This window comes from Crocuta crocuta, unplaced genomic scaffold, assembly GCF_008692635.1.
Source record: "Crocuta crocuta isolate KB4526 unplaced genomic scaffold, BGI_CrCroc_1.0 scaffold129, whole genome shotgun sequence".
Classification (NCBI taxonomy): domain Eukaryota; kingdom Metazoa; phylum Chordata; class Mammalia; order Carnivora; family Hyaenidae; genus Crocuta; species Crocuta crocuta.
This window is the reverse complement of record NW_027551571.1, coordinates 6181056-6197637: the sequence shown is the minus strand read 5'-3', so window position 1 is coordinate 6197637 and position 16582 is coordinate 6181056. Positions and strand designations below refer to the sequence as shown.

General features: G+C 55.4%; 1 protein-coding gene across 2 annotated transcripts in view; it reads right to left on the bottom strand.

Moving 5' to 3' along the window:
* The window catches only part of HPCAL1 (hippocalcin like 1), a 113995-nt gene that overhangs the window by 87092 nt on the left and 10321 nt on the right, over positions 1-16582 (bottom strand). Inside the window, exon 1 of one of the 2 annotated variants that reach the window (XM_077750961.1) lies at positions 16066-16084. The exons of the other annotated variant lie outside the window; for it this stretch is intronic. The gene's annotated coding sequence lies outside the window, so the exon portion shown is untranslated. Of the gene's footprint in view, positions 1-16065; positions 16085-16582 lie in introns of those variants that run through there. 2 annotated transcript variants of the gene reach the window in all.

Sequence of the window (16582 nt, the reverse complement as noted above, 5' to 3'; positions counted from 1 at the left end):
CTGCCCGAAGCGGGGGCAGGCCGGGCAGGTGGGCCTTAGACACACAGTTAGGAAAAGGTCGGGGACCACGGTTCACTCCGAGCCGCCGAGAAGCCTTCGGAGGCGTGAAGGGTAAATGCTGAGACCAGAAGAAGGAGAAGGAGAGAGGCAGCCAGCGGGAGGGGGCGTGGGGAAAATCAGTGCCGGGCCAGGGGCCAGGGATCCGGCCAACTCTGGTGACCTCGGGCACGGCACTTCCCCCCGGAGTCGCCCTCGGTAACCCTCCACGCAAGTCGGAAGGGAGAGAGGACGCAGATAAGGACCACGGTCTCGGCCAAACAAGTGCTTCCGCTCTCCTGTCCGTCCGTCCGTCCGTCCGTCCGTCTGCGCCGGGAGGAAGGACGCACTCCGGACGCTCGCTGCAGGACACGGGAAGTCCGGGGACGGCAGCCTGTCTCCAGGCACCGCCGGGCACATCCACACCCAGCACTGAGCCGTGAGCTCGACGGGCTTCGTTAGACGGCAGACACTCAGGGAGCCCGTCTCAGCTCCCTGGCGCCTCTGGGTTTGGTCAGAGGATGACGGGGGCCCCTTCTCCCCTACCGGGCGCCCCTGCTGACCCGCCACGACACCCGGGGCACCCCGCCTCCAGCACCCGCCATCCCCATCGGCTCGGGAGTGGACCTCACACGTCACCTGCTCCCCAAAGCTGTGCTCATGCCCCTGAGGCTTAGTCTACACTCATCCGGCCTGAAGTGCCCCGCAGGGGAACCCTGGGGGTGCCCAAGGAAGACAAAGGTCAGGCCCCCCACAACATCAGAGAGACCCCCCCCCACCACACCCCACGACGCCTCACCTGCCCTTTCTTGGCGGCCGTGACAGCTCGTAGGGACAGCCAGGACGGGCCTACCTGACCTTAGTGACCTCTAGTGCACACACCTGCCGCTATAAAGGGACTTGTTCCAAAGCACAAAGAAGGTTAGTCCTGGAAGGGCCTTAGCGATCGCCTGGCTTAGTGTCCTCAGAAACTCTGGCTGAGGATTTTCAAACGAAACCTCACCCAGAAGCTCACTAACTGCAGACACAGGGTGCCGCTGGGGGGTGGGGCAGAGAGGAGGCAGAGCTGCTCGCCCCTCACTTCCCCGAGTTACTCCCCTCCCTCCCCCTGCCTCCACGGGAGCAGTTACCTATGGTTCAACGAGACCTCACGCCCACCCGGAGCAGGGCTCACGCTGGGGCCCAGCTGGCAGCCCAGGTGCGCGGCAAACGACAGCACAGCCAGAAGCCGGGGGGCAGGAAATGACAGCAAGTGTCACAGGGCTCCCTCCTGAGACGACACAGGTGACACAGAGCTCCCTCCTGAAATGACAACAGGTGACACGGGGCTCCCTCGTGAATTGACAACAGGGGACACACGGCCCCCAAGCCACGCCCTGCCCAGGGCACATGGCACGCCCAGCCACCAGCACAGGCAGCAAGCTCAGCCAGGGCCACCACCATGTGGCCCGTGCAGCCAACACCTGCCAGAAGCTCACTTCCAAGTCCGCGGAAGATGGGAAGCAGCACATCAGACGGGGAGGAGGAAGCCGCCGCAGAGAACACGGAGCCCTGCACGGAGGAGGAGGCAGAAACGGTACAGGACACGTGAACTCACGAAGGTCCGGGCCGTGCAGTGAGAGGCCCGCACAGCCCCGCCCGCAGGGCACACGCAGCAAGGGCGGCTGCCCCTCTCAGCCTGGCCGCTGGCCGTGACGCAGCCTCAAAGCAGTTACGGGGAGCGTGTCTATCACCCTGGAAGATCACTTCTCACGTCCACACGGCCAACGCACGCTTCCTGAGTGTCCCCCGGGTTCGGAAATGGTGCTCAGCGCCGAGAAGGACACGAAGGAGGGCCCAGCCCCGGGCGCAAGAACACGGCAGGAGGAAACGCGGGAGGAGGGGTGCCCAGGAGGGCCCGGGGTGGCAGAAGGGCACGCACAGAGCCGTGGAGGCACAAGAGATGCCGTGTTCAGCAGATGGCAGACAGTTCTCGAAGCCTGGGGCCGGGGGCGCCGGATGCGGGGCAGGAGCCGGGACAGGACCCACCTGGCCACCCGCGGTCCCCTGAGCCTGACGTGCCCTCTGCAAGGTGCCCTCAAGGACCCCTGGCAAGTCCTCGAAGCGTGTAGCCGGAGGGCGGTGCCATCGTGTGGGGCTCGGGGGACTCACCCCTGCAGCCGGGAGACCAGACAGAGGTGTGGGATGGACATGGAGCCGACCAGGGCGGTGGGACAGCCCAGCCCCCAGGAGAGGAGTGAGGATGGGCCGAGATGACGCCAGGGCAGCAGGCGAGAGGGCCGCGGACGCCAGCGCACTATCGAGGCAGAAGCAGCAAGGCCTGGCGCCGCGCGTCTCAAACTGTAGTTAGTGTGCCCGGAATGCTTACTTCCAATGCAGATCCCCAGGCCCGGACGCAGCAGCCTGCGGGTCTGGGCCCCGGGTATCTTCATTCTCTGCTAGGCGGTCAGGGTCCACCTTCTGGGAGAAGCACAACACAGACAGCAAGTGCTGGCATCTTAAAGCAAGTTCTCATCCAGCAAGAGCCCAGACTGGCATGGAAGAGGCACTCAAAGACTCCTCCCTATTTTCCACGGTAGGTGCTGGCTGCCACCTCCTGAGTGGGCTAAGCACTTAAATACATCATCACTTCAATTAATCCCTTACCAGCCTGATTAGGGGAGCCCGGTAATTCCCGCATGAATGGGAACTCCCTTCCAAAATCCATATGCTGACGCCCTAACCCCAGGACCTCAGAATGTGACCTTTTGTGGAGACAGGTTCTTTACAGAGGTGATTAGGATACAGGCACATGGGTCGACCAAACCCAGTCTGACTGGTGGCCTTATAAGGAGGAGGAAACTAGGGGTGCCTGGGGGGCTCAGTGGGTTAAGCGTCCGACTTTGGCTCAGGTCATGATCTCATGGTTCGTGGGTTCGAGCCTCGCGTCGGGCTCTGTGCTGACAGCTCAGGGCCTGAGCCTGTCTTCGGATTCTGTGTCTCCCTCTCTCTCTGCCCCTCCCCTGCTCACGCTGTCTCTCTCTCTCTCTCTGGCAATAAATAAAACATTAAAAACAATTTTTAAAAAGGAGGAAGAAACCAGGGGACAGACGCACACAGAGGGACAGCCACGTGAGGCCCCAGCAAGACAGCCATCTACAAGCCAAGGAGAGAAGCTCAGAGGAAACGAACCAGGCTGTGACACCCCGATCTCAGTCTTCAGCCCCCAGGACAGCGAGAAGACACATTTCTGTGGTTTACGCACCCCCGTCAGAGAGTGGCATCGTTAAATAACGCACCAGTAGGAGGCTGGGAGGGACAGCATGGGACCCAAGTCCCCCAGCCCCCTCCAAAGCTAATGCTCCCAACCACTGTCCTTAAAGGACTAAGGATATCCCCATGAGAGCGTTCAAGTTCAAGACTGATCACCTTTCCTCCTCATCAGAGGTGTCTACAGCGGGACCGCCAGGCGGGCCTCACCGACTCCCGTTACAAGGCCCTCGTCACACACTCGATCACCGGGCCACTCGGAAAAATAAAACATGTCTAGCTCACCACAAAAACCGTACAAAGTCAAGTCTTGGGTTTCAAGGGAAAAAAAAAAAATCAAAAGGACCACGATGTAAGTAACAGGAAATGTTCTGAGGGCTGCAGACCGTGTGGGTGCGCAGGCAGCAGGAGAGCGCGATGGAAAGAAGCAGCCAGACCCTCGGAGCCCCGCACGGCTCCACATGGCGGCGGCCTGCACCCCTGCGCGGACAGGCCACTTCATTTAGAAGACGTGTGACCAGTCAAGTCTAAGGCCGAGCCGGCACCACTCCAAGCGCGCTTTGTCAGCTGGATCCGCTGCGCAGCGTTCCCGCAGCTGGGAACCGGGCCGGCCCAGGGCGCGCCGGGCATCCGGGCATCCGGGCCCTGGGCAGGGATGGGGCCAAGGGGCCGGGGTGCGGAGCAACAAGGAAGAGACCAGTCTAGCTGGGACGGAGGTGCCACAGGGCTGCGTCGGCGCTGGGGGCTCCAGGGGAGAATCCATGCCTGCCCCGGCTTCTGCGGGCTGCCCGCAGCTCTTGGCTGGTGGCCCTGGACTCCTCTGCAAAGCCAGCAGCAGCATTTCACTGCATCTCTCTGCTCATTCTTAGTCATACCGCCATCAGGCTGCAGCTGGGGGAGGCCCGGCCCCAAGGGCTCGTGTGACGACACTGGGCCACCTGGATGAACCGGGATGCTGTCCCAGAGTCACGGTCCCCAATCTTCATCACGTCCGAAGCCCCTGTAAGGTAGTCACAGGCTCCAGGGATCAGGATGCGGACCCCTTTCTGGGGGTGGGGGGCTGAGGGGTAGGCCACTCTCCTTTCCGCCACAAGACGGGTAAGGGGCTAGACTCCACAAAGCTGGGGCAGTGGGTTCTAACTCCCGGGCGCGCAGAATCCCCCCAGCGCAGCTCAAAGGCATTTGGAGGCTCAGCCCTACGGTCCCTGATGCCCGAGGGGTGGGCTGGGAACAGCAAGTTGCATTTTAATAATCTTCCCCAACGACCCCTCCCCCCACAGCTCCTAACATCTGGGGTAGAGAGTGTTCACCTGGGCGAGGAATCCAGATCCTGGACAATAAATTTAGCTGAGCACCCGCTTCATGCTAGGCACCGTTCCAGCCTGGAGTCCGTCATACCGAGTTCCAATGCACATTGTCACTTTGGAGCTATGAACCCTCGGAGAAGGCACTTAACCTCTCTGGGCCTGAGTGTCCTCGCTATATAATAGGATCTTTGTCATCGCCTGCCTACTGCGGAGAGTGCCCGAGCCCACACACAGAGCCAAGTGCACGGGTGGCCCCGCAGCCACCCCTCCATGCCACGTGGGGCCAGGCTGCTCCAGAGGTGCACGAACAGCTCGTGGACAGAAACTGGCCTCGACGTATGTATCTTTACACTTACGGAACCTAACAGGCCACCACAAATGAAACTTCTACTACACCAGCATCAGTCAGGAAATGAAGAGTTACGGGTCTGGTGTTAACCATCGATCACCCACTTGTGAATACATATATAGTAAGTCATTAGCGTTGACACCATCTGCAGAGAATGCTACCCCGAGAATTAAGTCCCGTACAGTTTGGCTCCGAATAGCACCATTCTCTCTAGCAGAACAAGACGAGGCTCTTGGCCAAAATTAGGTCCTGGCTGAAGGTGAGGGGACTTACACCCACAGATGACGGGCAGATCCGTTCCCGTTCAGGCGTGAACGTACTTCAGAAAAAAGCCAACGGAGCCCTGACGCTAATAAGCTAAACTGACTGTCGCACTTTAATGCGAACTAGCTCATATAATCCTCTTGACGGTACAGTGTACACGTGAGGAAACTGAGGCTCGGAGCAGTTAAGTGACTTGCGTGGGGCTCACGGGGCCAAGAAACAGAGCCGGGGTCTCACCCCTCCACTAGCCGTCGTGAGGGATCAGTAACGGCCCGCAGTAGGACCCGAGGAGCCGCCTTATTCCCTCTGGGATTACAGAACCCACATCCACGAAATGCACGCTTCTTAAATCCTAACCGAATCTAGAACAGCGTCCGGTATTTCTCCAACCCTTAGGCGTGGCTGCAAATCACAGGGGTCATGGGGAGGTGAGGCTGGATTCCAGGCAGACTCAGGTGACTTGGGGCACGACTTCCTTCTATCTAAGGTACGGGGCCCACAGGCTACAGTAGGGCTCAGCCCCACGTGCTCCAGGCAGCGGGACAANGTGGGGCGGGGGAGGAGGCGGGGGCCAGCGGCCCCGGCTGAGAGCGGGGCGCATCTGTTAGCGAGCACCGGCCAACTCCAAAGTCACGGGAGGGGGAAGGGGGCAAGCCTTCTCTAAACGCCAGAGTGTGTGTCACAGTGCCCCAATTCTCCCCAAAGGGAGAGACGACGTGTCTCGTGTATTCACCGCTGTTGCCGCTGAGAAGGAAAGAGAACGCCCTCACGCAGGGCACCACGGGCTGCAAGCCAACGGCACACGCTCTCCCTCGGAGTCACAGCCTAACCCGAAAGCTGGCAGGGCCGGTGGCCTCGCTGAACTCCCGGGTGGGGACACTGAGGCTCGGGGAGGGGGCGAAGGGTGAGGGGCCAGGGTGCCCCGAAGCTGCTAATGTCCCGCCCAAGTGTCCAGCCAGCTCTACCGGAGGCCAACCCCACGCCCACAAGGAGTGGCTGGTCAAGGTTTTGGAGGTCAAGGAAAAGTTTCAAAGGTCACAGCCTGGAAAGCAGGATCAGCCACAGGGTTCCGGCCATCCGCTTTATTTAAGAGCCTGAGGGTGACAGAGATGATACACGGGCCTCCTTCAACACACAGGAAGAGCGACTCCCAATTTCCCGGTGACGTGCTTGTGGCCCCACAGCCAGCGGCCCTCTGCAGAGACCCCTCTGCACTTAAAGAAGCAACTGCAAGAAAATATGGCCGAGTCCATTAACCTTTATTCCCCCCAGGACGGCTCAGTCAGTTAAGCGTCCACCCTCAGCATCCAGTCTCATGGTTCGTGAGTTCGAGCCCCGCATCAGGCTCTGTGCTGACAGCTCAGAGCCTGGAGCCTTCTTAGGATTCCATTTCTCCTTCTCTCTCTGCCCCTCCCCTGCTTGTGCTGTCTATATTAGAAAAAGAAATTAAAAGAGAGAAAAAAATAATAATACTTTTAAAAACGTTATTCCCCCTGGGCAAGGCTGGAACTACACCTCTCCTCAGAGCACACTGCTGCCTCCTGGGCTTATCCCAGCCCAGGGCAGTGGGTGAGCACCCAGCTGGCGGTCACACCAGGAGGGGCTCTGGCCACTGCAGCGCGGGGACACGGGGTGCCCATCCAGCCCCCGAGCTCACGGCCCTTGGCATCCTCCGGGGCCTCACGTTCCGCTGAACAGTCAGGCTGCCCTGCAGAGAGTTAAATAATGTGGGTGCCGACAACCTAGTTCCTACAGAGTTTAAAAATCCCCAATTGCTGCATCGTTTCCCAACAACCAACCCCTGGTGACCCACGGCCCTGTCGAGTGGAAAGAGGCCAGTCGGGTCTCATTCAACGAGGGCAGCAGTGCAGGCCTGCGGAGGCACTAATTAGCCCCAGTTTAGCCGGCAAAGCAGGAGCGCGGCACAGGACGTCAGCCAGGAGGCACCAGGCAGGTGCTCCCGGGCCCTCCTCCCAGATGAGAGCACAGAGGCTTCCTGTACACTTGCACTTCTGGATCCTGACATCCTAAAAGCACATCCAAAAGCTTAAGAAGTTTCTTGGCAGGGACGCCCCGAAGGAGACATCGCGGAGGCGCTGGGCCCAGGGTTAGGAAGCGAGAGGCCTGGCCGGGTGGAGTTTGGAGGAGGAGGGGGCTGGGCCGGCTCTGAGCAGGCATCTGCAGAAGCGTGGGCTTCCCTGGGACACAGCCCCATCTCTGCCAGGCACTCAGGAGCCAAGGCGATCCTGGCCCGGCTGCCTTAGAGCCCTGTGACCTTGGACAAGTCACTCTTGAATCCCAACGTCTGTAAATCCGTCGCCTGTAAAATGATTGTGGCCCCAGAGGCTGGGGCTCCGGAGGAAGCCAGCTCACTGAAATGATGGCTGGAGAGCAAGTCTGTGAACCGAGAGCCCCTGAGAAGATGGGATCATGGCAGCTGGTGGGTTAAATCCCAACAACCGCCCCCCACGCCTCACCCCCACACACTCACTCAAACCAGAGCAAGCAGGTACTTGCTGGCCATTGGCCAGGATGACAGAGAGCTGCACTTTCACCAAAGGGCAGGGAAGACTGATGAAGCAGGGCTAGAGCAGCCCCCTCCCCTCCCCTCGGCTGTCACCCTGCTTTCCCAAAAGGGCAGCCTGGAAGCCAGCAGGCCTGTCAGAAATCTCAAAATTACTGCGGTCATTTCCGAGAAGTGCTGCGTGGCTATGCCACACTCACAGCCACGGAGTGGCGGTCCCGAGAGGGAGGAAACTGAGGCAGGCGGGAAGTGGCTTTCTTCCCAAGGTCACGCTCAAAACAGGGAGCCTGGCTGGACTGGGACCTCACTCCAGTGAGCCCCACCCCTGCCCGGAGAGAAGGGCAGACTGGGAAGAATTCCCAGGTAACAGACCGGCTCACCGGTGGAGCGCGGTTGTCATGGCAACCAAAGTCTTAACAACTTTGGCATTTCCACAACCTCCATTGATCCAGTCCTCAACATTTACATCACAATGACACTGTATTTGCATTTAATTTATTTTAATTGGCTTTTACATAACTCCACATCTGGGTTTCACCCTTCATAACAACAGGGTGGGTGAGTTTTTAAATACGAGGACCCTTAAAACAGCACGAAGCAAGCTAGTAAGTTAGCATTTTCATGTTCGGAAAAAGCCGTCACTGACTTTCTGGAAGCACGTTTTGCTTAATTTTCCTTTTTTTTTTTTTTCCCTGAGAAGACGCTAGGACCTTCTGCCCGTTGAAGTTCATTGTTAGACTCTTCTTCCATCACATTTAGGAGCTAATTTGATTAGAATGCTTGGTGCATTAGTTCAAGGTGTGTGGAGTAGTAACAATGAGTGAGTTCCTAGAAGATTCCAAGAGATTTTTTCCCCCATCGACAGACACATCCCTTGTGCCTAGAATCCCAGGTGTATAGTAGGCACTGGGTAACTGTCGAATGAATGAATGAATGAATGAATGAATGGAGCTAATTCTCATTACCTGAGATAAAGGGCCATTTAGGACAGTGCCAGTTACTTGCACTTTTCCTATTTTCATTCTAACTGAGGTGCAGTTCAAGCCTGGAGGCGGTGGTGAGTCCTGGGGCTGTGGCATAAGCGGTGCCCATGTGGGGGTGCCCGTGGGGGGGCTCCCGTGGGGGCCTTCACCTGGAGCTCCCTCGGTCACTCACTACCAATTCCACTGACCATCCATCCACCGCACGGGCCAGTTCTAGGCCCAGCGCAAAGCGTAACAGGGAATAGAAAGATGAATGGGCACATGTTCGGTCTCCAATCTCCAGAAGATTCTGTCTGCTGAGAAGAAAGACTGATTTTTTTTTAATGCTGTTTCATCTAAAAGACGCCCTAACAAGGAGGGCAGAGTACAGGTGCATCGAGCACAGGAGGGGAAAAAAGGTACCAACCGGCACAAGAGGCCCCGCTTGCTTCTTGAAGGATGTGTGGGTGCTCACGAGGTCGGGGCTGGGGGGGAGTTCCAATGAGTCAAGGGGACTGTTCTCTGTCCCCATAACCCAAGACCCAAGGCCCAAGGCCAGAGACGGGGAGCGCCCTGCAGACCAGGACCAGCTCCACTTAGCAGGTGAAAGTCAGATGTGAAAAAAAATCCCAGAGTGCCGTACAGGGCCCGTCCCTGCCCCACCCACCCCTGCGTCTCTGGTCCCCAACAAAGGTGACCCTCTGACCCCAGCAGCTGGCTGGGAGCCGGGGGTGGGTTTAAGGGAGAGCCGCTTGCTGAACACACGCTCTGATTTAAGCCAAGCTTGACTGTCTGTATTTGAACAAGTGTTTTCAATCTGACCAGTAGGTTTCCAGGCCGCCCTCCCCGCAAGCAGCCAGTTCCTCCCCTGCCCGGCAGACAGAAAGACGGAGCGGATCTGACAGTCCCAGAGGATGAGTGAGCAGATACAAATTTCCATTTCTTTTGTGGGTCTCGGACAAGACGTTCTGCGGGCCTCCTCTGAGGGCTGACATCTTGCAGGGGGAAAATGAAAACCACAGGCTGACCCCAGCCCGGGAGGAGGAAAAGAAGACTCCGAACTCCGATTCCACAGGGGGAGCCATAAAGACCCAGCTAACCCTAACTCATGTGTCAGGGGCTGCAGGATGTGACTATAACGAGATCAGTGATCATGGTGGCGGCGGCGGCGGCGGCCCTTCCACTAATACAGCGCTGGTGCAATGGCTGGGGCGCCTGGGGGGTTCAGTCGGTTAAGCGTCCAACTCCGGCTCAGGCCACGATCTCGCGGTTGGTGGGTTCGAACCCCGCGTTGGGCTCTGTGCTGTCAGCATGGAGCCTGCTTCGGATCCTCTGTCCCCCTCTGTCTCTGCCCCACCCCTGTTTATGCTCTCTCTGTCTCTCTCAAAAATAAATAAATAAACTTCATTTAAAAAAAAAAAAAGGTCCAGTGGCTATTTCCTACAACAGTCCTGGGAGGGAGGTTTTACAATTCCCATTTCAGACAAGGAAACAAATACTCCAGGGAAGTTCTCCCAGCAGACCCAAGGGACCTGCACGGGGAAGGTCCTGGTGGGTGCTGCTTACACCTCTGGAAGGGGACCAAGAAAGGCTGTTTTTAAAAGGAATTACCGGTTCATGGCCCATTAGGACAGAGGGCAGTCCAGCGTCAAGAAGAGACCTCTCTAGTCTGGGGTCACCCTTCTGCAGCTCAACGAGGCAGGAAGCCTCTAGGCCAGGACATCAGGGGCCTGAAGGCTGTTTTCTTGTCCCGATGACGGCGTCCCCTGCGGCCGTAAGACCGAGCTCACTGGTCAAACCCTGGTGTACACAGAGGCTGGGGTCGGCCGCCTCCTCAACACCGCCGACGTCCGGAGGGGCCACCAGGTCTGCTCCTCACCCACGTGCAGCGTCTTCGGGCTGTGACAAGGCCACACGAGGCCCCTGCCAGTTAACAAGCCTGTGCCAAAAGGGCCATCCGGTGGCGAGGCTGCGGTGGGTTGCAGAAGGGAGGCCAAAGCGTGGACGTGCCAGTCACAGGTAAAGTGACCACAGAGAACCATCTGGCAGGAGACAGAGCGGCAGGGGTGCCCACCGGGGGCCTCCAGCCGCTGATGCTGTAGAAGGCTGTTTCTGGCTCTGGGGCTGACCGAGTGAGCCAGGAGTGGGGGGGGAGGGGGGCAGCGCCCAGGGCCCCTCCTCGGCTTCACACTGTCTTTTACGGGTCACAACTGTAACTAATGCGCTCCGTCCGCAAGGGCAGGGCCCCAGCATCCTGTGCGCTGGCATCCTCCAGGGCCCAGCCCCGCATGCAATATACAAGCATCGAACCAATTTGCCAAACTATACAGAGCAATCATCACTCACACTGANCCCCCCAGCTTTATTAAAAGATTTTGTTCTGGTTGTTCTTTGAACCGTGCTCCTGGGATGCATTTATGCGTGTGTGGCCGGAAAGGTAGGCGTACGCGGCATTAACAATTAGGCAACCAGAAAGGAGGGCAAAATTATGTCAGGAATGTTACCGATGCCACGTCAAGAAAGCATATGACCTGTGTTTAGAAAAACTGCATTCACACACACCATTTGAGAAGTAGAAGTAAGGCTCATTTACTCCTTTTCCCGACCACGGGATACCCAGGGACACGCCCGGTCTCCATGGTAACCTACCTGTTTGCAGTGTCTAGAGGACTTCCTTCCTGCCTCCCTGTGAAATCCTGCAGTAAACCGAGGACCCAGCTTTCAAAAGTAATCATTTCTGAGCACTGTAGCCACACTAATTTTTAAATATGGTTTCCTTCTGGTTAAGATCCTGAAACAGTTTACCAGATGTGTGTGGAATTTTGCTGACAATGACTTTCCTTCTCAAGATCACAACTGTGGACGGCAGACTACAACGATGCGATTTTTAAAAACTTCAAGTCCAAGAAACCGTAAGCAGACCCTGAGCTAGTAGCAAAGGCTACGACTGATGGCAACACTATTTGCCTGCAGGTCTTCCTCCCTCCTTCAACCTGAAATTAATCCTTGATATCTGCCAATCTCTGATGATTGGCCTCGACTTCATAACTTTCCACTGCTGATTCAATATCCTGGACTCAGACACAGTAAACCTCTGAAAAATGATGGGAATAACAGCCTGAGAAGTTCTGGAAGGATGCCACCGAAAGTCAGGCATGGCCCTAACCCAGGCTGAGAGGGTCCTGCTTCCCAGCCAGTAAATCGAGTCAACCCAAGTCAACCCAACACCAACCCAACATCAACCCAAGTCAACCCAAGGTCCGAGGCAGGAGCAGCACAGGAAGTGGGGAAGGATCACGCCCAAGAAGCCTCCAGCTGGAAGGAGATGGAGGCCAGCAGGTTTACTCTCGGGCGGTGACGAGGGAAGGGCAAGAATAGGGAACTGAAAAGGCTATTTTCCAAAAGGGAGCTGAAGAGCGGCCCGGCCGACAAACGGCAAGGAGATTATCTCTGGAGGAGGTTCCACTGTGCTGAGCCCCTGTGATGAGAAAAGCAAAGGACCAGCAATGGAAGGGGAGACCAGGCACGGGTGGTGCAGAACACCAGACCACCTCCTTAAAATACCCCAGGTAGACCCAGTGGGAGCCACAAAGGCTCCTTCGAGGTCAAGAAACAAAGTCAACGCCCAAATTCGAGCAAGTGAAAAAGAAGAAACATATTCTAGACCACAGACTCCACCCTCTGCCATGTTGAAATGGTGGACTAGGAAGACTCAGAACATCTTTCTTCATATTCCAGTTAATAGAGTTACTCAGTATTGAATTTAGATGGCATTAACAAACCCTAATGATGTATTATGATAAATTTCCATTAATTCAAATCATCCCAACTATGGAATTTGTGGGTTCCAGCCAGTCTGACTATAAAAAGAAAGTGTGCGGGGCGCCTGGGTGGCTCAGTCGGTTAAGCGTCCAACTTCGGCTCAGGTCATGATCCCGCGGTTCGTGGGTTCGAGCCCCGCGTCAGGCTCTGTGCTGACTGCCAGCTCAGAGCCTGGAGCCTGTTTCAGAGTCTGTCACTCCCTCTCTCTCTGATCCTCCCCTGCTCATGCTGTCGCTCGCTCTCTCTCTCCTAGAAATAAATAAAAAAAATAAAAACCAAAAAAAAAAGTGCGCTAAGCAAATTAATAGGGTAAACAAGGTTATCAGAGGAATGTGTCTGTGGTGTTCCTTTCAAAACCTTTTTCCCCCTCATTGCAGGAGTAGTACACACCCACTGGTGAAAATTCAGAGTGTAGACAAATGCGAAAAAGCAAGAAAGAAAAGCCACTCATGGTCCCATCAGACTCAACTGCTGTTAAAAGTCTGGTGTATTCCCTTCCCATCTATTTTCTCAGACTTTTTTTTCCCTCCCCAACATAATTGGAATGACACCGTCCATAGAGTTCTAGACCTTGGTCCCAGTCTTGTATTTAGGAGAAATGTTTAAATTGCTTATTTTCACAGCAAGAACCTACCAGCCTATGACCACAACTGTGCTCATCTCAAGCAATTCTTAATAATTCATTAACTCAATTAATTCAGGAGTTTGCACGAACACATACTTTTGTCCAAAAATATCACAATTACTCGTCTTCTCTAATACTCCCGAATTCTGACTTGTCTCTAATTCACAATTAGTCTCGACGAGAAGTTCAGCCCACCGGTTTCTTAGATAATCAGCAGTATGAGCCTCGCAGAAAGAATCATTACAAAAAGGAGGATCCCTCCCTTGCACTGGTTTTCCCTGGGCGTGTCCTTCTCAAAGGGAGAAGCAAACAGCTTCTAAATCAGACACGGGTGCGGGGTGCTTGGGTGGCTCAGCTGATTGAGCGTCCAACTTCGGCTCAGGTCATGATCTCATGGTTCGTGGGTTCGAGCCCCGCGTCAGGCTCTGTGCTGACAGCTCAGGGCCTGGAGCCTGTCTTCGGATTCTGTGTCTCCCTCTCTCTATGACCCTCCCCTGCTCACGCTGTCTCTCTCTCTCTCAGAAATAAATAAAACATTTTTTTAAAATCAATCAATCAATCAATCAGACACAGCATCTAGAGCCTCAGAACACGGCTGCACCACAGACCTGCACTCCCACTCAACCCCCTCGTCTCTCCTTTGTGCCACGAGCCCATTCCTTCACATAGAGTATGTTTCTGAGGACAGGAAGTTCTAAGAAAGTGCTGAATGGATAGATGGGTAGATGAAACACCCAAGAGTTCACCTCCCCAACTTCAGTACCCTCTGACCCCACCCCTTCCTTCCAATCTGTGCTCCACAGCTCTGTTCTTCAACATCACCACCTCTTCTGAATTTCTGGCGCCAGCTATTAAGATGGCCCTTGCTGAGATGTCTGTGTATGCTAAGAGGTTCTTTTTTTTTATTTTTGCAGTCAGTCTGGCCAGGAAAATTCTCTCTGTGCTTCATGGTGGACCGTAGAGCAGACAGAATGTAAAGGTTACCAAGTCCTGAGTTCCATTTGACAAATAATGGCTCTGAGATCTGGAGAGGAAAAACCACTCCCGCCAAGTTAAAGCCAGACATCAGTCAGTGATCAGATGGGGGTCAGTCATTCCGCCAGCCCGGAAGCCTTGATGGCCTTCTATATCACTGTCCCACAACTTTAATGAATGGGTAAAACACTCGCCAATCAGTGAGGAGCACAGGAAACAGCATGAGTGCGCTGACCTGCTGATTACATATTCAGGCCTGCAGAGCAAGGCTTTTTGGCAAAGGTGTTAAGGTTTAAATACTTCAATTCCTCCATCATCCAACATGGGAGGGAAGAGAGTGGCGGTTCAGCCACACATCGGCGCATCCACTGTGATCCAGGCTCTGTGCTCGGAAAGCGGTGGGGGGGACGGTGGGGGGGACCGTGGAAGCGAAGTCCACAGGTCCTGCATGCAAAGAGGCCCACTGCCCTGGGAGAGGCGGACAAGCAGTGATAACCCGACTAGTCAGGTGAGGCTCCAGCCTGCACTGGTGAAGAGGATCAGCGGAGGGCAATTTATCTTCCCTGTAAGGGCAAAGAGGGAGCTCAAGAGAACAGGTACCACTGGCTCTTTCCTGGGCCTGTAGTATGGGTGACATATCAGTCAAGGTTCTCCAGAAAAACGGAACCAGTAAGAGACACATATATATGAAGAGACTTCTTGGAATTGGCTCGCGTGATTTTGGAGGCCGAGAAATGCCACGGTCTGCCACCTGTGAGCTAGAGACCCAGGAAAGCCAGTGTTATTCGGTCTGAATCCAAAGGCCTGAGAACCATGATGCAAGTCCCAGTCCGAGTCAAAAGGCCCGAGAACCAGAAGCACTGATGTCCAAGGACAAGGGCAAGGACTTCCCAGCTCAAGCAAAATAGATCCCACCTTCCTCCGCCTTTTTGTTCTATTCGGACCCTTGATGGATTGAATGATGCCTGCACACGTTGGTGGGAGGGTCTTTTTTACTCAATCTACTGACTCAAATGCTAATCTCTCCAAGAAACACCCTCATAGACACACCCAGAAATAATGTTCTACCAGCTATCTGGGCATCTCTTAGCCAAGTCAAACTGACACATAAAATCAACCATCACAGGTGGGATTTTCCAAGAACATTCCAAATGAGTTGAGTCTCATGAGGCCTCTTTTAGAGTAACACCCACCCATTTGGGTTCTCTATGCCCATCATCATCTTGTATTAACTCCTCTTCTTACTACCCTCCTAACCGTGGGTACCCCTCCCCAACCTGCCAGCAAAGAACAGCTAATTCAACAGAAATGGGCTCCGGGAAGCAATAACCCAAAGGCTGGGAAGCAATGTGGAGACTGGATGCTGATGGTGATGGTGGTGGTGGTGGTGGTGGTGAAGGTGACGTGATCACAGCGATGATGAGGATACTGGTGATGGTAGGGACAATGGTGATGATGGTGATGGCCATGAGGAGGAGGAGGAGGAGGCTGGTGATGGCGGTGATGACGGTAATGGCAGTGACGAGGGTGATGACAACGTGGATGGAGTGGGAAGCGAGCAAGCAGCCCAGGACAAAGCACCAGGGAAGGGACAAGGGGCCACCGTGAGATCTTCACAGTGCTTGGGGGCCCCTGGCCGACAGAACCTGGAGCGCCTTATGTGTGTTACATCTCCCCTCCCCCTACTTCCTCCACCGATGGTAAAAGTAGCTCCCACATGCATAAACCACCTTACATCTAGCTCTGAAAACGATCGGCCAGGCCATGTTGTTTTTAGGCCAGATAAAAGCACATCGCCACGCACATATGCTCATAAAAGCAGCAATTCTTCATCCGTCTTCAGAGAGAGAGAAGAGGGACACACCCTCCCTAGAGAACAAGAATGGATCGTAGGTGCCAGAAGTCCAGCCCGAGAGACAGCCAAGCCTTAGCACCTTTCTACCTTTACTTACCAAAAAGAGAGACACCCAAAGAAGCCAAAGCAGCCACCACATTGTGTCTCCCACCCTCGGAAGCTGAGCCAGACTGTCCAGGCTGCGTCACCAAGCCTGCGATTGGCACCGCATGACTGAGGATTTTTTAATAAAGCCTTATTCCTGCCACCGCCACCCCACGCTGTGGAGAGGGCTGAGAGAGAGCGTGAGCGAGCCACCAGTGCTGCCCACCCACAGCCCTGCCTCGGGCCCACGGCTGGGGCAGGCTTTTCCAGACATCCCACACTCACACGGGCAGGAGCGACTCTGCAGCCCCACGTGTAAATGCAGAAAATTGTACCCCAGTCGGAAAGGATTTGTTTTTAAACCCAGGTGATTGATTGCGAGTGGTTCTCACTTCCCTCCAAAAATGGATTACCGAGCAGCAAAGGGAGGATGGGAGTGACAAGGAAGGGTGGGGAGCTGTGTCAGTTCTGTTGTCTGGAAATGTCTGCTAAATGCACAGGAAGGAAGCAGGGACTTGAGCATTTTGCTG